This window comes from Trichechus manatus, unplaced genomic scaffold (assembly GCF_000243295.1).
Source record: "Trichechus manatus latirostris isolate Lorelei unplaced genomic scaffold, TriManLat1.0 scaffold00195, whole genome shotgun sequence".
Classification (NCBI taxonomy): domain Eukaryota; kingdom Metazoa; phylum Chordata; class Mammalia; order Sirenia; family Trichechidae; genus Trichechus; species Trichechus manatus.
The window spans coordinates 1,780,278-1,797,999 of NW_004444131.1; positions in this window are offsets into that span (position 1 = coordinate 1,780,278).

Genomic DNA, 17,722 nt, shown 5'->3' on the forward strand with positions numbered 1-17,722 from the left:
GGGAAAAAAAACTATGAAACCCCAGGGTCGAACCCCAAGATGATTGCTCCAACTTGGAATTTGCCCACCTATGAAATTCTGGCCTTTATCATCACACTAACGTCCCATTTTTGAAGCTAGAGGCTGGCTCCTTTTATGCTTACCCAGACTTAGCAGTGTTACCCAACACCCATCTATCTTTGTTACTATCTTCTATAATTTGTAATACAACACACAAACTTCACCCCTCTTCAAACTCCTTTGAAGGCAGTCATAGAGTCTCACTCCTGCTTTTCTTCTATCACTCCTCCCCATCCCCAGCAGCTAATTAAAGGGTTTGTAAATGATATTGCAAATAAATTGTTAATTCATGTGTGTATGTGTGTGTGTGTGTGTATGTGTATGTATGTGAGGGAGAGAGAGAGAGAGAGACAAAGATGGGAAGAGAGAGAAAATTAAAGCCGCTTGGAATTTGGAGTTCCTATAACCCGAAAGCTGTCAAGATGATTCGGACTCATAGCGACCCCGTAGGACAGAGTCAAACAGCCCCACAGTGTTTCTAAGGAGTAGCTGGTGGATTCAAACTGCCAACCTTTTGGTTAGCAGCCTTAGTTCTTAACCACTGTGCCACCAGGGCACTGAGTTCCTGTAAGTGCCCCTTCCTTAAATAAAGGATATTTTTCATGGGCTAGTACAAGAAATACACTTTTCAGTGGAAAAAAAGGGGCTCTAATTTTGGCTGCCACTCGTTAACTGCTATTTTTATAAGGTGATTGTCATGTCCAGGCCTTGGTTTTCTCCACATTAAATGAAACGATTGAGCTATAGAATTTGTAAATCATCATAGTGTCCTTTGATTCCAGTATTTCTCAAGACAAAATCCTGTCTTCCAGATTTTTCACTGTTTATTTCTTAATTTGTTTCACCATTTCTATTTGATACTTAGAAGTACTTTGTGAAAACAACTAGTATAAGAAAAGATTTCTCATAAGCATCGTATCATATATGTTTCCTATTAGGGTTTCTGACATCCCACATGTTTTCAAAGGTAATTGGAAATACTGGAGACAATTTAAGGGTCATTATTGTGTTAGCCAAGAAAATAGCTAATGATGACTTTAGCTACTGGGCTCTTCAGCCAATCATAGACCCATTAGCTCAATTAAGTAAATCAAATAGAAAAAAACATTTAGACTTAAAAAGCCACCCACCACTACCTACTACTTGCCTACAAGGCTTCCATTTCAAGATGAATTCCAATTGTTCGTTAGTTCTCTGCAGAAAAACGTGGCCAGCTCATCTGATGTACCAGATGCAGCAATTCAAGATTAACCCCAAAATGTATCAAATAACAACTTTGAAAAAGTGGGTAGTACTAGAAGGCTTCTGTACAAGTTACAGCTTGAGCATTTCTGGGGTGGTTTATTTCACTGTCCTGTGGTAGAAGTAGGAAGCAAAAAATGGACTTTTCTTCTCTTGAAGGATTTTTCCATCTGGAGTGGTAGTTACAGGTTTATGGGAAGGCAAGAGTCTAGCATTGGGATGGGCATTTATGACCCCACACATTCTAATCCTAGCTATCTACAGTATTTAGATATTGAGTAGACACTTAAGCTTTCAAAGACCAACCCCTGAAGATAATGCCTATGTTACCTTGCAGTTTTTTTTTTTTCTTTTAATTTCAGCAGACAGTTTACAGGATGTTTGAAGTGATTCATGGAAATAAAAGAATACCACTGCTTAATATTTATTAAGTGTGGTTATTATGTTCAGAGCATGCTATTGCTGGAGAGAGTTGGTCCATTGAATGAATGTTTAATTTTGATGGGTTACTGAATATTTCATCCAATTATAAATTCAGCAACTGACGTAAACAGTGGTATGCTGGTAAATGTTTAACAACCAGATTTCCAGCATGGGTTTGTAGCATTTACTGATTTCCATGGTGCAAATACAGGTAGTCCCTGACTTACAATGGATTCCAGTTACCACAAACCGCACTTACAACCATCTTTTTTTTTTTTTTTTGGTACATCTTATTGTTAGTAATATGTATTTGTGTATTAAACTATACCTGTAAGTTTATATCTAATGTTTCCAACCCCTAAAGACAAATAAAGATTCGGATTTCTAAAGATACATATAATAAAAGGCAATAATAATGAAAACTTAAAAAAAAAATGAGGTACTCGACTTACGTCAGAACCGACTTAAGGTGTGGTTGTCAGAATGGAACGCTGTCATAAGTTGGGGACTACCTGTACTCCCCTCATGGCTGATAACAAACTACCAAGGTAATTTGCAAAACTCCTGAAAATTTAGCTATTGACTCTTGTGATCTGGTACAAGCTGACTCCAGTACACCACTTGATGTAATTTACACTAAAGAATCAGGAAAAGAATGTCCTTACCCATAACTGAACTCCAAGAGAATTTTTCTTAGACAACATACTGCATGTTCACTGTGTTGCCAACTTATATCCTAATTAGGAGAGGGTATTGGGTCACATTTTTAGAATACTCTTGAAAAGCCTGTTGTTGTTGTTAGCTGCCATAGATTTGGCCCCCAACTCATGACGATCCCATGAACAACAGAATCAGACCCTTGTGATCCATAAGGTTTTCACTGGCTAATTTTTTTTAAAGTAGATTGCCATGCCTTTCTTCCTAGTCCTTCTTAGTCTGGAAGCTCTGCTGAAACCTGTTCAGCATCATAGCAACACACAAGGCTCCTTACAGACAGATGCACTTGTCTAGAATGGAACCTGGGTCTCCCACACGGAAGAGGAAAATTCCATCACTGAACTACCACTGCGCGCTCTTAGCTTCCCACTGCAACAGTAACAAACTATCAAAAAGTAAGTGGTTTTAAGAGTGAACATTTATTTTCTCACAGTTCTGGAGACTAAAAGTCAAAATCTAGGGTGTTGGCAGGGCCGTGTTCTCTCTCTGTCTGCTCTAGGAGAAGATCATTCCTTGTCTCTTTTAGCTTCTGGTAGCCCTGGGTGTTCCTTGGCGTTCCTTGGCTGGTAGATCCTCATTTGGTGTCTTTCCCCCACGTGTCTTCATTTTCCGGTCTGTTCTTCCTTTTTATAAGACACCACTCAGAAGTAATTAGGACTAAGGCCCATGTAATCCTAAATGACTTAACAGATAATATCAAAGAAAGAACCTATTTTCCCAAACCAGGTCACATTCATAGGTACAGGACTTCAACAGATCTTTTTGGGGAACTCAAGTCAATCCATAACAGAGACCTTTGGCAAAAGGTCTGGGCTTCAGGAAATCTGGATTTCAAATGTCAGCGGCTCCTCACCGTGGTCGGTCACTTCATTCCCCCAGGATTCCTACATAAAATAATCAGATTTCATATAAGAGAGGTGTAAGTTCTCGTCTATTTCTGTTACTTTACATGCAGTTTAGTCTAAAAGTCGGCTTGGGTCAAGACCCAAATTGGATTTCAGTAGACGGTTGGGCACATCCCAGGTCTGAAACATAAAAAAATCACTGCCCAGATAGGAGATAGGAAGTTTTCTAATGCTTTCCCAGGGACGTACTAGAATCTTGGCCTCTCCCTATGAAAGACTTTTTTACTGATCCTGCAAAAGAGCAGATCTGCTTTCTCTAAGGTTGTCTCCTCAATTCTGAAAATGATCCTCCTTCATCTCAGCCTACCCAATACTATACTTAGTCTTGCCTTTGCTAAGAAAGGTGACCTTTTTTTTTCTCTCCTCGCTTCACCTTTTACCTGTATGTCATAAGGCGATCACTTACATATTATTTCACACTCATGCTGAAATACTCATTGCTAGGAACAACCCAAGAATGTCACATTTGTGAAAATAACACATATAACTTAGGTACTCTAACATAGTAATATCATATAGTGGAAGCAGTCACTTATCGTTGCCTACCATTCCATTGTATCTTAATATTCATCACTTTAATTGCTACATTATCTATTTAACCATCAACTCCTCGCATGTGTAGTCACTAAATATCTGTTGAATGAACAAAGGAATGAAGAGTGTAAGTCGTATCTGTCTAAATGGATGTGATAGCCACTCTAGTTCATTTTCAGCCTATAGCCTGTGGGGTTGCTATCAGTTGAAATATACTTGACAGCACCTAACAACAACCGCAATGCTATGATACATTTTTTTCTATTTCCATATTTTTCTTTATGTTCCCCATTTATTTCTAGAGAAAGGCAAATAGCTTCCTGCTCTGTGGGGGTATTTTGGCAGGAAAATCACATCTTTACCTGTCAGCTACCTTCCAGAAACACATGAACTGAGAGACGGAGAAAGCAGAAAACATGTCTCGCAATTGCTAACAGTTGGTGGAGCAGCAAGTGCACTGGAGTGGGTGGCATTTGTCCCTATTTCTACGCTCTGATTGGAAGCTGGTACAACAGATGTAGTGGGGGCTAGAGAATAGCGGTGCTCATTTGTGGAGGTGAAAATGCTCTGAAACGCGCAGGCCACGACTAGCAGCGGTATCACAGAGCTGCAGGCTCTGTGAACCTGTTGGTCCTGCCGGGTGGTTTCCTTGACAAAATTGTTAACCATTTCCAGTACTGGAAGCAATGCAAACAGTTCTCATTTAACATTTCCTGATAGGGCTAGAATGCCAGACCAAACTGTATAGCATGAAAAACACTGTGGTTTGAAGTTTATTTCTGAATAAAATGTAACCTCCAACTTTAAAAGTTAACACCTCAGAAAGCTTTTGTGTTGTTGCTGTTCGTTATCAAAAATAACACGACCAGTATTATAATTCTAGTGGTACTCCCCCGATCCACCCCTGTATTCAACCTGATATCTTTTTTTGTGGGTAGGATATTTTATACTTTTCAAAATATCCACTTTTATTTCTTCCTTGTTCTCCTTTCTCTCACATAAGCCCACACCTTATATTCTAGCCTTCGTATTTCTCCAAGAAAAAAAAAAAAAAACCTCAGGAAGTCGTAGGAATAAGCACCTAGTTAGCATAGTAATACATTTTTCTCAGGATCTTATGGTATATTTCCACAATAAAGATGGTAAAAAATAGCCCTAGCAAAGGGGCAGTTTACTTACAGTGATCAAATCAGACTTATTCTTTAATCTCATATTTTAATCAATGTGCATATTTAGCTTAACAAGTAACCAGTTGCCCTTGAGTCAGCTCCAACTCATGGTGACCCACGTGTGTCAGCGTAGAGCTGTGTCCCATGGGGTTTCCAGTGGCTGGTTTTTCTGAGGTAGATCACTAGGCCTTTCTTCCAAGGTGCCTCTGGGTGGACTCAAACCTCTAACCTTTTGCTTACAGCCAAATGTGTTAATTGTACCACCCAGGAATTCCGTATTTAGCTTAAATGGGTGTTAACCTCAGGACAGTTATGAGGTTTTCTGGATTTATCTGACCAATGAGAAATGGAAATTGCATGTTTTCATTCCCCAAAAGTTTAAAAATGGGAATCTGTAGAAGATGCAACATTCTGACATTTAAAAAACGTAATGGAGAGAAACAATGTCTGTTCCTAATTACACGAACTAGTTAAGAAAAAGAATTTAGGTCAGCTGATTTTTTCCTTCCATTATTTATGATATAAATCAGATCATATTTTTTCTCTTCATTATTTACATAATATCTAATAACTGGTCTGATTGAATTTAAACATTCAAAGTGGGTTGCTTTTGGCTTTGTGTATGTAGAACCAGTGTCTGAAAAAGCCATGTGCTTCACCAACCAGGGTTTTGGCTTTTTGTTAAACACAATACTTAAACAGGCAATTTCTTTATTTCCCCCATTTTGAATCTCTGCTTGCTCCCCATAAAGCAATGCAAATTAGGTCATTAGTCATTGACAATATCGTCACTTAAGAGAGTAAAATCAATAAAGAGTGTAAAATCAGTAAAAAACGATAAATAGCTGACTTCAAGTTATTTCTTGCATTTTATGAGATCTGTTTCGTTAACTACAAACCTAATATTTCTACTCATAACTGGACTCTAAATTCACTGAAAGGACTCTGGTATAAAGTCTTTAAGTTGAAGATAATGGGGCTGTGGGGGTGCTATCATCATCATCTTACCTAGTATCTACTATTGTTTAAAGGCCTTATCACTATAGCTAGTGAAAACCAAATCACCAAAGACTGCCCTCATACCTGCAAGGGAAGTCCTTTCCCCTATTCACATAGCTCACTTAGAGAAGAGAAATGCTATAGACAGAGTAATTAATTAGAAAACCCTTCGTAATTATAAAACTGAAAAGGGATTCAGCTGGCAACAACCATAAACAGCTGTTTTGGGTTTGACCTTACAGCATGGCCTTCTTCACCCACATCACATGCAAAATTTATTAGCTGCAGGGAGAGGGGATAGACTGTCTCTACCATTCATTTCTATGTAGGCAAGAATTCATCTCCAAATGCCAGTATGAGTCTGTCTTCTTTTTCATGCATCATGTTCGGGAAACAGCTGGAAATATTACTCTGTGTGCCACACACACTACCTCAGCACAATCTCTCATTCACAGAGTGGAGTAAATGGGTAAATAAATTGTTCATCCACCCTTTGTCTATCTTGGTGTGTGGACAATAAATTGTCTCAAAATTGGTATAGACTCACTACATTAATGGAAACCAAAAATAGTAAAGGCTATGTCTTTATAAAAAACTACCCTTTTGTATTTCATCAGTCAGGAATCATAGAATTTTGCTGAAAAGAATATTGGAGGTCTTGAAATAAGGCAGGAGTGGAGATGAGTCTCTCTAATATAATGCAAAAACACTGAACTTGGTGTCAGAAGATCTGGGCAAGTCAAATATTTATATGAACAAGTAAATTATCACTCCACCTGGGGATTGTCTGACTTCTATAGGTCATTTTCCTGAATGTCAAGATGGCACCTCATAATGAGGTGTGTATTATAGAATAAGTATCCAGTCTGAATCAGGCTTTGAGAGCACGGGGCTGGGATATCCAAGTCGTTGGAGTCAAAAGTCCAATTGTTATTAAATCTTCAGATGTCTCTCGCATATCTGGAAGTACTATTCAACACATTTTAAAAATTTAAACTGGATTCTGGTGGTGCAGTGGTTAAGAGCTCAGGCTGCTAACCAAAAGTCAGCAGTTCAAATCTACCAGCTGCTTCTTGGAAGCCCTATGGGGCAGTTCTACCTTGTCCTATAGGTAGTGTCTCTATGAGTCAGAATTGACTTGACGGAAACAGGTTTTTATTTATTTATTTAATGTGTGTGTGTATATACCTACGTATATATAGATACATAGATACATGTATCTCAGTCCTTTGAGACGAGACAATGTTAAGGACAATTTTTATTTTTTTACTCTGATTATGGAGAGTGCATTTCTTACAGTGAGCCTATGTTCATGTATAATTTATATGACAAAAAACACTATTAAAAAAAAAGAAAGTCTCTCACACAAGAAAATACTCTGGTATTTACACATCTTTTTCTTCTGTCACAACAAATTACTTTGAATTAATACTTACTGAGTATAAGAAAATACAGAAAAGGTAAAAGAACACACTCTCATGTATTCTTCCCAACCCTATAAATTAATACTTTCTTAATAATTTTACACCATTCCTTAGTCAATTAGATCCATTCTGAGATGCTGTAAAACCAACCAAACAAACACTGGGGATCTCTGCTATAAGAAGGGAAAAAACAAAGAGCATATGTGAAGCAAAGGACATTACTGATTAAATAGAAAAGTTCTGAACTTATCCTTCTTGGATAGCCTTCTCAAAAGAATAATTCATTTCTATGGATCATCTATTTGATTGTTTACTGAGATCCCTCAGTAAGACCCCAAAATATCTTCTTTTGAACAGTTAGACAGGAGACCAAAAGACATTCAATGTGGCTGTTTTTACATCCACTCCTAGAAAGTGGCGGAATTTTGGAGAAGACTGAGTCCCGCCATGGTTGGTAAGATGAAGCTGAGAGTTTTGAGCATTGTGGTCTTTCAAGATCTATCTATATGGAGTCAAACTGACAACAGTAACTCAAAGGACTAGTTAGCAAACTTAGGGGGCAGTGAGTTGATGTTAATGGGGGAAGAACAACTCAGAAAAGGAGGGTGAGAAAGGTTGCACAATTGGAAAAATACAATCAGTGTCACTGAATTGTACATGTAGAAACTGTTGAACTGGTGTATGCTTTGCTGTGTATATTCTCAACAACAACAATAAAATAAATAAAATTAAAAACAAAGAAACTATGGGACACCAAAAAAGATATTGAAGTCTTAGCTTTTTGTATCAGTCAGGGTTCTCCTGAGAAACGGAAGCTATAGCATATGTATGTATCTATCTATATATAGTGTACATATATATGTGTGTGTGTATGTATATATATATATATATACAGGGAGAGAGAGAAACAGAGAGCAAGCAATTTATTTTAAAGAATTGGCTTGTGCAATTGTGCGACTAGCAAGTCTGAAATTTGTAGGGCAAGTGGCAAACTGGAAACTCCGGAATGAATTGATGTTGCAATCTTGATTCCAAAATGTGTAGGGCAGTCCAGCAGACTAGAAACTCAGGAAAGAGTTGATGTTATAGTTTTAAGTCCAAACTCTATAGGGAAGGCTGGCAGGCTGGAAACTCCAGCAAGACGTTTATCTTACAGATGGGAGGCAGAATCCATTCTTTTCCAGGAAACCTCAGTTTTTGCTCTTAAGGCCTTCAGCTGATTAGATGAGGCTCACGCACATTATCAAGGGTAATCTCCTTTACTTAAAATCAACTGATTTTCAGTGTTCATCACATCTACAAAATACCTTCACAGCAACATCTAGACTAGTGTTTGACCAAACAACTGGGCACTACAGCCTAGCCCAAACTGACATGGACAATAAACCAGCACAGCTTCCAAGCTTCTAGTAGCCTATTTGTAAACATTCTTGAAGAGGAATAGAAGATAGTGAAAGAGGAAGAAAGGAAGGAAGAAGGAAAGGAGGAAGGGAGGAAGGGAGGGAGGGAGGAAGAGAGGAAGGGAGGGAGGGAGGAAGGGAGGAAGGGAGGAAGAGAGGGAGGGAGGGAGGTGCCCGCAGGGAGAAAAAGGACCCAAATATTTGCTTATCTAAGGCAGATAATACCACTGCATGCCATACAAGTTAGTAAGAAGATTCAGCTAGAATTTTTAAATGAATTTCTGAAGGTCAAATGGGAATGAGAATTCTCCGTGGTGGGGCGGAGGTGGCAAGCATAGGGGGATTTGCACATTTTTGCTGTCCTTTCCTCCAGGAACTCTACCAGACACTCATACGGAAGACCAGGGAGATTGCTAAGAAAGCAGCCTTCATGGTGGGAAGGGAGTAATAGCCACTGCAAAATCATTGCCCAGATCCAGTGCTGGAAAGGATGGGAGGAAAAGACACTGGAAATGTGCTATTATAAGGTCCTCACCCAACACATGAAGTGTTGTTATTGTTTTTAGCTGCCATTGAGTCAGCCCCAACATATGGTGACCCCATACACAACAGAACAAATCACTGCCTGGTCCTGTGCTCTCCCCATGATCGATTGCAGACTGAACCATTGTGATCTATAGTGTTCTCATTGACTGATTGTTTGGAAGTAGATTGCCAGGACTTTTTTCTTAGAGGCTCCACTGAAAGCTGTTCAGCATCACACAAGTCTCCACTGAAAGATGATGGTGGCTGCACTTGAGGATCATTGCCTGGAAACCGGGTCTCCCACGTAGAAGGTGAGAATTCTACCACAGAACCACTGCTGCCCTCACACATGAAGTAGCATTAACTTATTTAAAGATGTTGTTGTTGTTAGTTGCTGTTGAGTTGATTCTGACTCATGGCAACCTCATATGTGCAGAGTAGAACTGCTCCATAGAGTTTTGAAGGCTGTGACCTTTCAGAAGCAGATCATCAGGCCTGTCTTCCTAGGAGCCTTTGGGTGGGTTTGAACTACCAATGTTTTGGCTAGTGGTTGAGGGCATAATCGTTTGAGCCACCCAGGGATTCCTTGTTTGAAGATAGACATAGATTATTTCAAAATGTATGTCATAAGCCCTAGAACAGCCACTGGAAATTATTTTTCATAATTAATGTTTATTATATATCCAGCCATTCTGCAGGAGAAAGATGTGGGCATCTGCTTCTGTAAAGATTTACAGCCTTGGAAAACCTATGTGGCAGTTTTACTCTGTCCTGTAGGGTTGCTTTGAGTGGATGGCAGTAGGTTTTTTTTGTTTTTGTTTTTGTTTTTGGTATACAATATAAAAATTATATAAATATTAGTATATAAATAATAATAGTAAATGAATAATTCCATTAAAAAACTATTGTTGTTGAGTCTCTTTTAATTGCCTTGACACTCTGGTTGTAAGGTCAGGAAGCTCAAGCACATTCAGGGTAGATTCTGAGAAAGAAGGAGGCAGGGAGGAGGAGCTGGACTTTTAGTCCTGATTCTGGCTTCAGCCTCAGAGACAATAGTCCTCAGTTATCTGTTTTATTCCCCGAGCTCACCTCTCCAGAAAAGAACAGGATCCCAGTATGAAGCCTGCCTCTCCTGCATATCATCTCCTGGGAAGCACCACAAAGCAGAATGGGATCTTCCTAGACTGGAATTCAAGGTGTTGGAATTCTGGATCACAAGACTATCAATGTCCAGTGCTAAATGCTACAGTGGAGATTACAAGGCCCATCAGTATTCAGGGAAGAGAGGTGCCTGGAGAATAGAGGAGACAGAGAAGTCTTTGAGAAGGATCAGAGACTCGAGACACATCCTGAAATTGAGCGATTGCAGGCAGATTGTCTTGAGGGGAAGATTGTGGAATACTGGAATAGGGTCTATTGTATTTGATTTTGCTTAAAACTCCTAAAGGCTCTGAGTGGTTCAAGCAGTTAACATGCTCAGCTGCTAACTGAAGGGTTGGAGGTTTGAGTTCACCCAGAGGTGACTCGGAGGAAGGGTCTTGTGATCTAGATTCGATAAATCAGTCATGAGAATACTATGGAGCATGGTTCTACGCTGACACACATGGAGTCGCCATGAGTTGGAATCAACTTTTCTTTTTTTTTAATATTTCGATACCTGCTGACCCTACATTATGCCATCATCCAGTTGGAATGAATTTGTCAAGAATCTGCTATTACAGACTCTTCTCTGTTTTCTACTCCTGCCAGACAGGTAGAGTCTGAACAGTCATTAAAAACTCTTCCACGGCTGTTTCCTCCCTTTTCTGAAGCTTTTGAATTTATTTTAAATCAACTTTGTTCATGGAGATTTTAGAGGGAGGTGGGCCCTTTGATTTACTCTAATTCCTACCTAAAGGTACAGTCTATCTTCTCATAAAATGCATTTTACTGATATTTATGGAACAATTTATGCTGTCTCATCAAACAAATTAAAACACTTAGTTTTGCTTTCCTCAATTCAGTCAATTGTTAATAATCATGTTGTCATTTTTTTTCAAGACATGGCACCAAAACTTTATTCATTCTCCTTAGGAATTCTGCCACTAACCTACCACAAACACTGTCATTATCTCTCAGAGTGACAGTCCTGACATCTGTTAAATAAAGGTTTATTTTACACTTCAAAAGTCAATCTACACAGCTGACTAAACTCCTTCAGAATTTTACAGCTTGCACCTGTCAAATATTTGGGAAAATAAAATTTACCTTTAGAAAAATATTTTGTTTTCCCCAGGGGGGAAAAAAAAAACTATCAAAAAATTTCTTTTGTTTTTTTCCTCTTGGTGTGATTAAAAAAACAAAACAAAAACTTTTCTTATCAATTGATTTTTAGAAAGATTTATAAAAATGAAGTAGAAAGATTTCTGTGTATTTTATTTTGACTGACACACTGATTTCTTTCTTCCATCACCCTTAAAGTTTGAATAGGTCATCTAAGTTCTTGATAAACTATTAGAATGGAAATCCCAGCAACATGATGACCTCGAGAAGAGGAGAGACTGCGACTGCCTTCCTCCTGTTCCTTGTGTGCTCCTCTGGCGTCTTTCCATAGCCTCTGCCTGACTGACGTGGCTTCGAACTAAAGATCCTCTCTGACCCACCTCATCAATCTAGGGGTGAACACATACTTACACTCTCACACCTCTAGACTCAAAGTTAAGGAGGGACACCCTTATAGGGCATCTGCTCTACATTGGGCTTTGTGCTCAGAACTTTTACGTCGTTTATGCTTACAACAAGGAATCCCTGGGTGGTGCAAATGGCTAACGTCTTGTTGTTGCTAGGTGCCATCAAGTCGGTTCCAACTCAGAGCGACCTTATGTACAACAGAACGAAACACTGCCTGGTCCTGCCCCATCTTCATGATCGTTGTTATGCTTCAGCCCATTGTTGCAGCCACTGTGTCAATCCATCTCATTGAGGGTCTTCCTCTTTTTTGCTGATCCTCTACTTTACCAAGTATGATGTTCTTCTCCAGGGACTGGTCCCTCCTGATAACATGTCCAAAGTATGTGGGACAAAGTCTACCCATCCTCACTTCCAAGAAGCATTCTGGCTATACTTCTTCCAAGACAGATTTGTTCATTCTTTTGGCATTCTTTGACAACATCACAATTCTAAGGCATCAATTCTTCCTCGGTCTTCCCTATTCATCATCCAGCTTTCACATTCATATGAGGCAATTGAAAACACCATGGTTTGGGTCAGGCGCACCTTAATGTTCAAGGTGACAGCTTTGCTTTTTAACATTTAAAGAAGTCTTTTGCAGCAGATTTGCCGAATGCAGTAAGTCATTTGATTTCTAGACTGCTGCTTCCATGGGTGTTGATTGTGGATTCAAGTAAAATGAAATCCTTGACAACTTTGATCTTTTCTCCGTTTATCATGATGTTGCTTATTGGTCCAGTTACGAGAATTTTTGTTGTCTTTATGCTGAGGTGTAATCCATACTGAATGCAGTGGTCTTTGATCTTCATCAGTAAGTGCTCAAGTCCCCTTCTCTTTCAACAAGCTATGTTATGTCATCTGCATAACACAGGTTGTTAATGGGTCTTCCTCCAATCCTGATGCCCCTTTCTTCTTCATATAGTCCAGCTTCTCAGATTATTTGCTCAGCATACAGACTGAATAAGTATGGTGAAAGGATGCAACTCTGATGCACACCTTTCCTGTCTTTATACCACATAGTATCCCCTTGATCTATGTACAGGTTCCTCATGAGCACAATTAAGTGTTCTGTAATTCCCATTCTTCACAATGTTGTCCGTAATTTGTTATGATTCACACAGTCAAATGCCTTTGCATAGTCAATAAAACACAGGTAAATATCTTTCTGGTATTCTCTGCTTTCAGCCAGGATCCATCTGACATCAGCAATGATATCCCTGGTTCCATGTCCTCTTCTGAATAGGGCTTGAATTTCTGGCAGTTCCCTGTTGATGAACTGCTGCAGCTGCTTTTGAATGATCTTCAGCAAAATTTTACTTTGGGGTGATATTAATGATATTGTTCGACAATTTCTGCATTTGGTTGGATCACCTTTCTTTGGAATAGGCATAAATATGGATCTCTTCCAGTAGTTGGTCAGGTAGGTGTCTTCCAAATTTCTTGGCATAGACAAGTGAGCACTTTGAGCCCTGCATCTGTTTGTTGAAACATCTCAATTGATATTCCATCAATTCCTGGGGCCTTGTTTTTTGCCAGTGCCTTCAGTGCAGCTTGGACCTCTTCCCTCAGTACCATTGGTTCCTGATCATATACTCCCTCCTGAAATGGTTGACTAACAGCCAATTGTTCTTTCAGCTTGAGCAATACTGAGCGTGTTCTTCCCTTTTGGTTTTCTAACTCTAGATCTTTGTCTTCTCAAGCCAACCTTTGAACTCTTCAGTTCTTTACTTCATCATTTCTTCCTTTTGCTTTAGCTGCTCTATGAGAAAGAGAAAGTTTCAGAGTCTCTTCTACATCCATTTTGGTCTTTTCTTTCTTTCCTATCTTTTCAATGACCTCTTGCTTTCTTCATGTATGATATCCTTAATGTCATTCCACAACTCACCTGGTCTTTGGTCATTAGTGTTCAACGCGTCAAATCTATCCTTGAAATGGTCTCTAAATTCAGATAGGATATACTCAATGTCATACTTTGGCTGTCAAGGACTTGTTCTAATTTTCTTCAGTTTCAACTTGAACTTGCATATGAGCAGTTGAGCTTTTCCATAGTCTCCTTCCACAGATGTAGTCAGTTTGATTTCTGTGTATTCCATCTGTTGAGGTCCACATGTAAAGCTGTCATTTATGTTGTTGAAAAAAGGTATTTGCAATGAAGAAGTCATTGGTCTTACAAAATTCTGTCATGCAATCTCTAGTCTTGTTTCTATCTCCAAGGCCATATTTTCCAACTACCAATCCTTCTTCTTTGTTTCCAGTTTTCACATTCCAATCACCAGTAATTATCAATGCATCCTGATTGCATGTTTGAACAATCTCAGACTTCAGAAGTTGGTAAAAATCTTCAATTTCTTAATCTATGGCTGTAGTGGTAGGTGCATAAATTTGAATAATAGTCGTGTTAATTGGTCTTCCTTGTAGGTGTGTGGATATTATCCTATCACTGACAGTGTTGTATTTCAGGATAGTTAATGTATTCTCTGCTAACAGAAAGGCAGGACGTTCAGGTTCACCTACACATGCCTGGAAGAAAGTCCTGGCAATCTAGTTCTGAAAAATCAGACATTGAAAACCCTGTGGAGCACAGCTGTACTCTAACACACATGGAGTGGCCATGAGAGTCAACTCGATGGCAACTGGTTTGGTTTTTTGGTTTTATCTTTACAATAGTCCTACCAGATAAGTATCATCTCCATTTCTGAAGTCAAAGCTCATGATGTATCTCCAAATCTTTGCTGCATCCCAGCACACTACATAATACAATGCTTGATACACTCAGTGCTGTACATTTTTCCTTATCATTGGCATTGTATAATTCCAAGCTTCACTCTTCCCCGATAAGAGCACATGTCTAGGGAGCTACACAAACTAGTGAACCCATAAATCCTTAACTGCAGTTTTGTGTTGTCAAACTATTTCCAGACATACTGTATTCTAGGGCTGCTACCTTTTTTTCTTATGTTGACATTTATATTTAATATAAATAGTGGTGTGTGTGAGCACGGAGTTTAAAGGGATTTCTATAAGTGCTTTCATGTCTAAAGTTAAACCAGTTTGCTACTGCTTCTGACATAGAAGTCATGAAATTTGCTCTCTAGCTTCCCCCAGGCCAGGCTTTGCCCTTACTACATGAGGTAATGAAAGGAACAAGGTACAAGAAATCAGAAGACCCGTCTCTGATCCTTGTTCTGTCATTAGTTAGTTGTTTCCCATTGGAAAAAATCACTTAGCTTCTTCCATTCATTCTCCTTTTGGTGTAAAAAGGAGAGAGAACAGGGCTTACCTCTCTGGTTACTATAAAAACCAAATGAGTCATGTGGGAGTAAGTTTAAAACTATTAAAAACCTTTTAATGGTGTTAAAACTCAATTTTTGTCTTGTTACATCCTGGGTAGAACCCTTCACAGCTTCTGTGTTCTTAAGTTGAAAACCAGCCTCCTTATCACTGTTCACTAGTCAAGGTTATGGGCTGCAAGCAACTGGAATTGGTCCTGATGGTCTTAAGAAAAAAGAGGTTGCTCTCTGAACGGCTGTAGCTGGCTCACAGAATTGCTGGGTGCCTTGAAAAATGAGAGGAAGAGAGCAGGTTCTGGAGGCCAGGTGGAAGGACAGGGTTTCAGATAATGCTATAGCCACTGCTTGATGCCTTGTGACACCACCACTGTGAGTGAATTCTAAACTCTTCCTTCGACTTTGCATCCCTTGCTCAAGAGTCAAAGAACCAGGATGGTGAGTGATTGGCTGAACACAGGTCACATGATCATTCTCTGGCTGCCAGAGGCAGGAGAAGGAGGATCTCTCTTCTTTGTCTTCCTTAACAGGAGTCTATAGCTGTGGATCCCCCAGGTGTCTGTCAGTTTGTAGTACTGTGGGGGCTTGCGTGTTGCTGTGATGCTGGAAGCTACGTGACAGATATTCAGATGCCAGCAGGGTCACCCATAGTGGACAGGTTTCAGCTGAGCTTCCAGAGTAAGATAGACTAGGAAGAAGGACCTGACAGTCTACTTCTGAAAAGAATTAGTCAGTGAAAACCTTATGAATAGCAATGGAACATTGTCTGATATAGTGCTGGAAGATGAGCCTCTCAGATTGGAAGGCACTCGAAAGACAACTGGGAAGAGCCGCCTCCTCAAAGTAGAGTCGACCTTAATGATGTGGATGGAGTCGAGCTTTCAGGACCTTCGTTTGCTGATGTGGCATGAAACAAAATGAGAAGAAACAGCTGCAAACATCCATTAGTAATCGGAACGTGGCATGTATGAAGTATGAATCTTGGAAAACTGGAAATTGTCAAAAATGAAATGGAAAGCATAAACATCAACATCCTAGGCATTAGTGAGCTGAAATGGATTGGTATTGGCCATTTTGAATCAGACAATCATATGGTCTACTATGCTGGGAACAACTTGAAGAGGAATGGTGCTGCATTCATTGTCAAAAAGAACATTTCGAGATCTATCCTGAAGTACAACACTGTCAGTAATAGGATAATATCCATAGGCCTACAAGGAAGACCAGTTAATACGACTATTATTCAAATTTATGCACCAACCACTAAGGCCAAAGATGAAGAAATTGAAGATTTTTACCAACTTCTTCAGTCTGAAACTGATCAAACATGCAATCAGGATGCATTGCTAATTACTGGTGATTGTAATGCAAAAGTTAGAAACAAAGAAGAAAGATCAGTAGCTGGAAAATATGGCCTTGGTGATAGAAATGATGTCAGAGATCGCATGACAGATTTTTATAAGACCAATGACTTCTTCATTGCAAATACCTTTTTTCACCAACATAAACGGCGACTATACACATGGACCTCACCAAATGGAATGCATAGGCATCAAATTGACTACATCTGTGGAAAGAGATGATGGAAAAGCTCTCTATCGTCAGTCAGAAAAAGGCCAGGCGATGTCTGTGGAACAGACCATCAATTGCTCATATTCAAGTTCAAGTTGAAACTGAAGAAAATTAGAACAAGTCCACGAGAGCCAAAGTATGACCTTGAGTATATCCCACCTGAATTTAGAGACCGTCTCAAGCATAGATTTGATTCCTTGAACACTAATGACCAAAGACCAGACTAGTTGTGGAATGACATCGAGGACATCATACATGAGGAAAGCAAGAGGTCATTAAAAAGACAGGAAAGAAAGACAAGACCAAAATGGATGTCAGAAGAGACTCTGAAACTTGCTCTTGAACATCGAGTAGCTAAAGCAAAAGGAAGAAATGATGAAGTAAAAGAACTGAACAGAAGATTTCAAAGGGCCGCTCGAAAAGACAAAGTAAAGTATGATAATGACACATGAAAAGAACTGGAGACAGAAAGCCAAAAGGGAAGAACACGCTCAGCATTCCTCAAGCTGAAAGAACTGAAGAAAAAATTCAAGCCTCGAGTTGCAATAGTGAAGGATTCTATGGGGAAAATATTACAGGAAACAGGAAACATCAAAAGAAGATGGAAGGAATACACAGAGTCATTATACCAAAAAGAATTGGTGGACCTTCAGTCACTTCAAGAGGTAGCATATGATCAAGAACTGATGATACTAAAGGAAGAAGTCCAAGCTGCACTAAAGGCACTGACAAAAAACAAGGCTCCAGGAATTGATG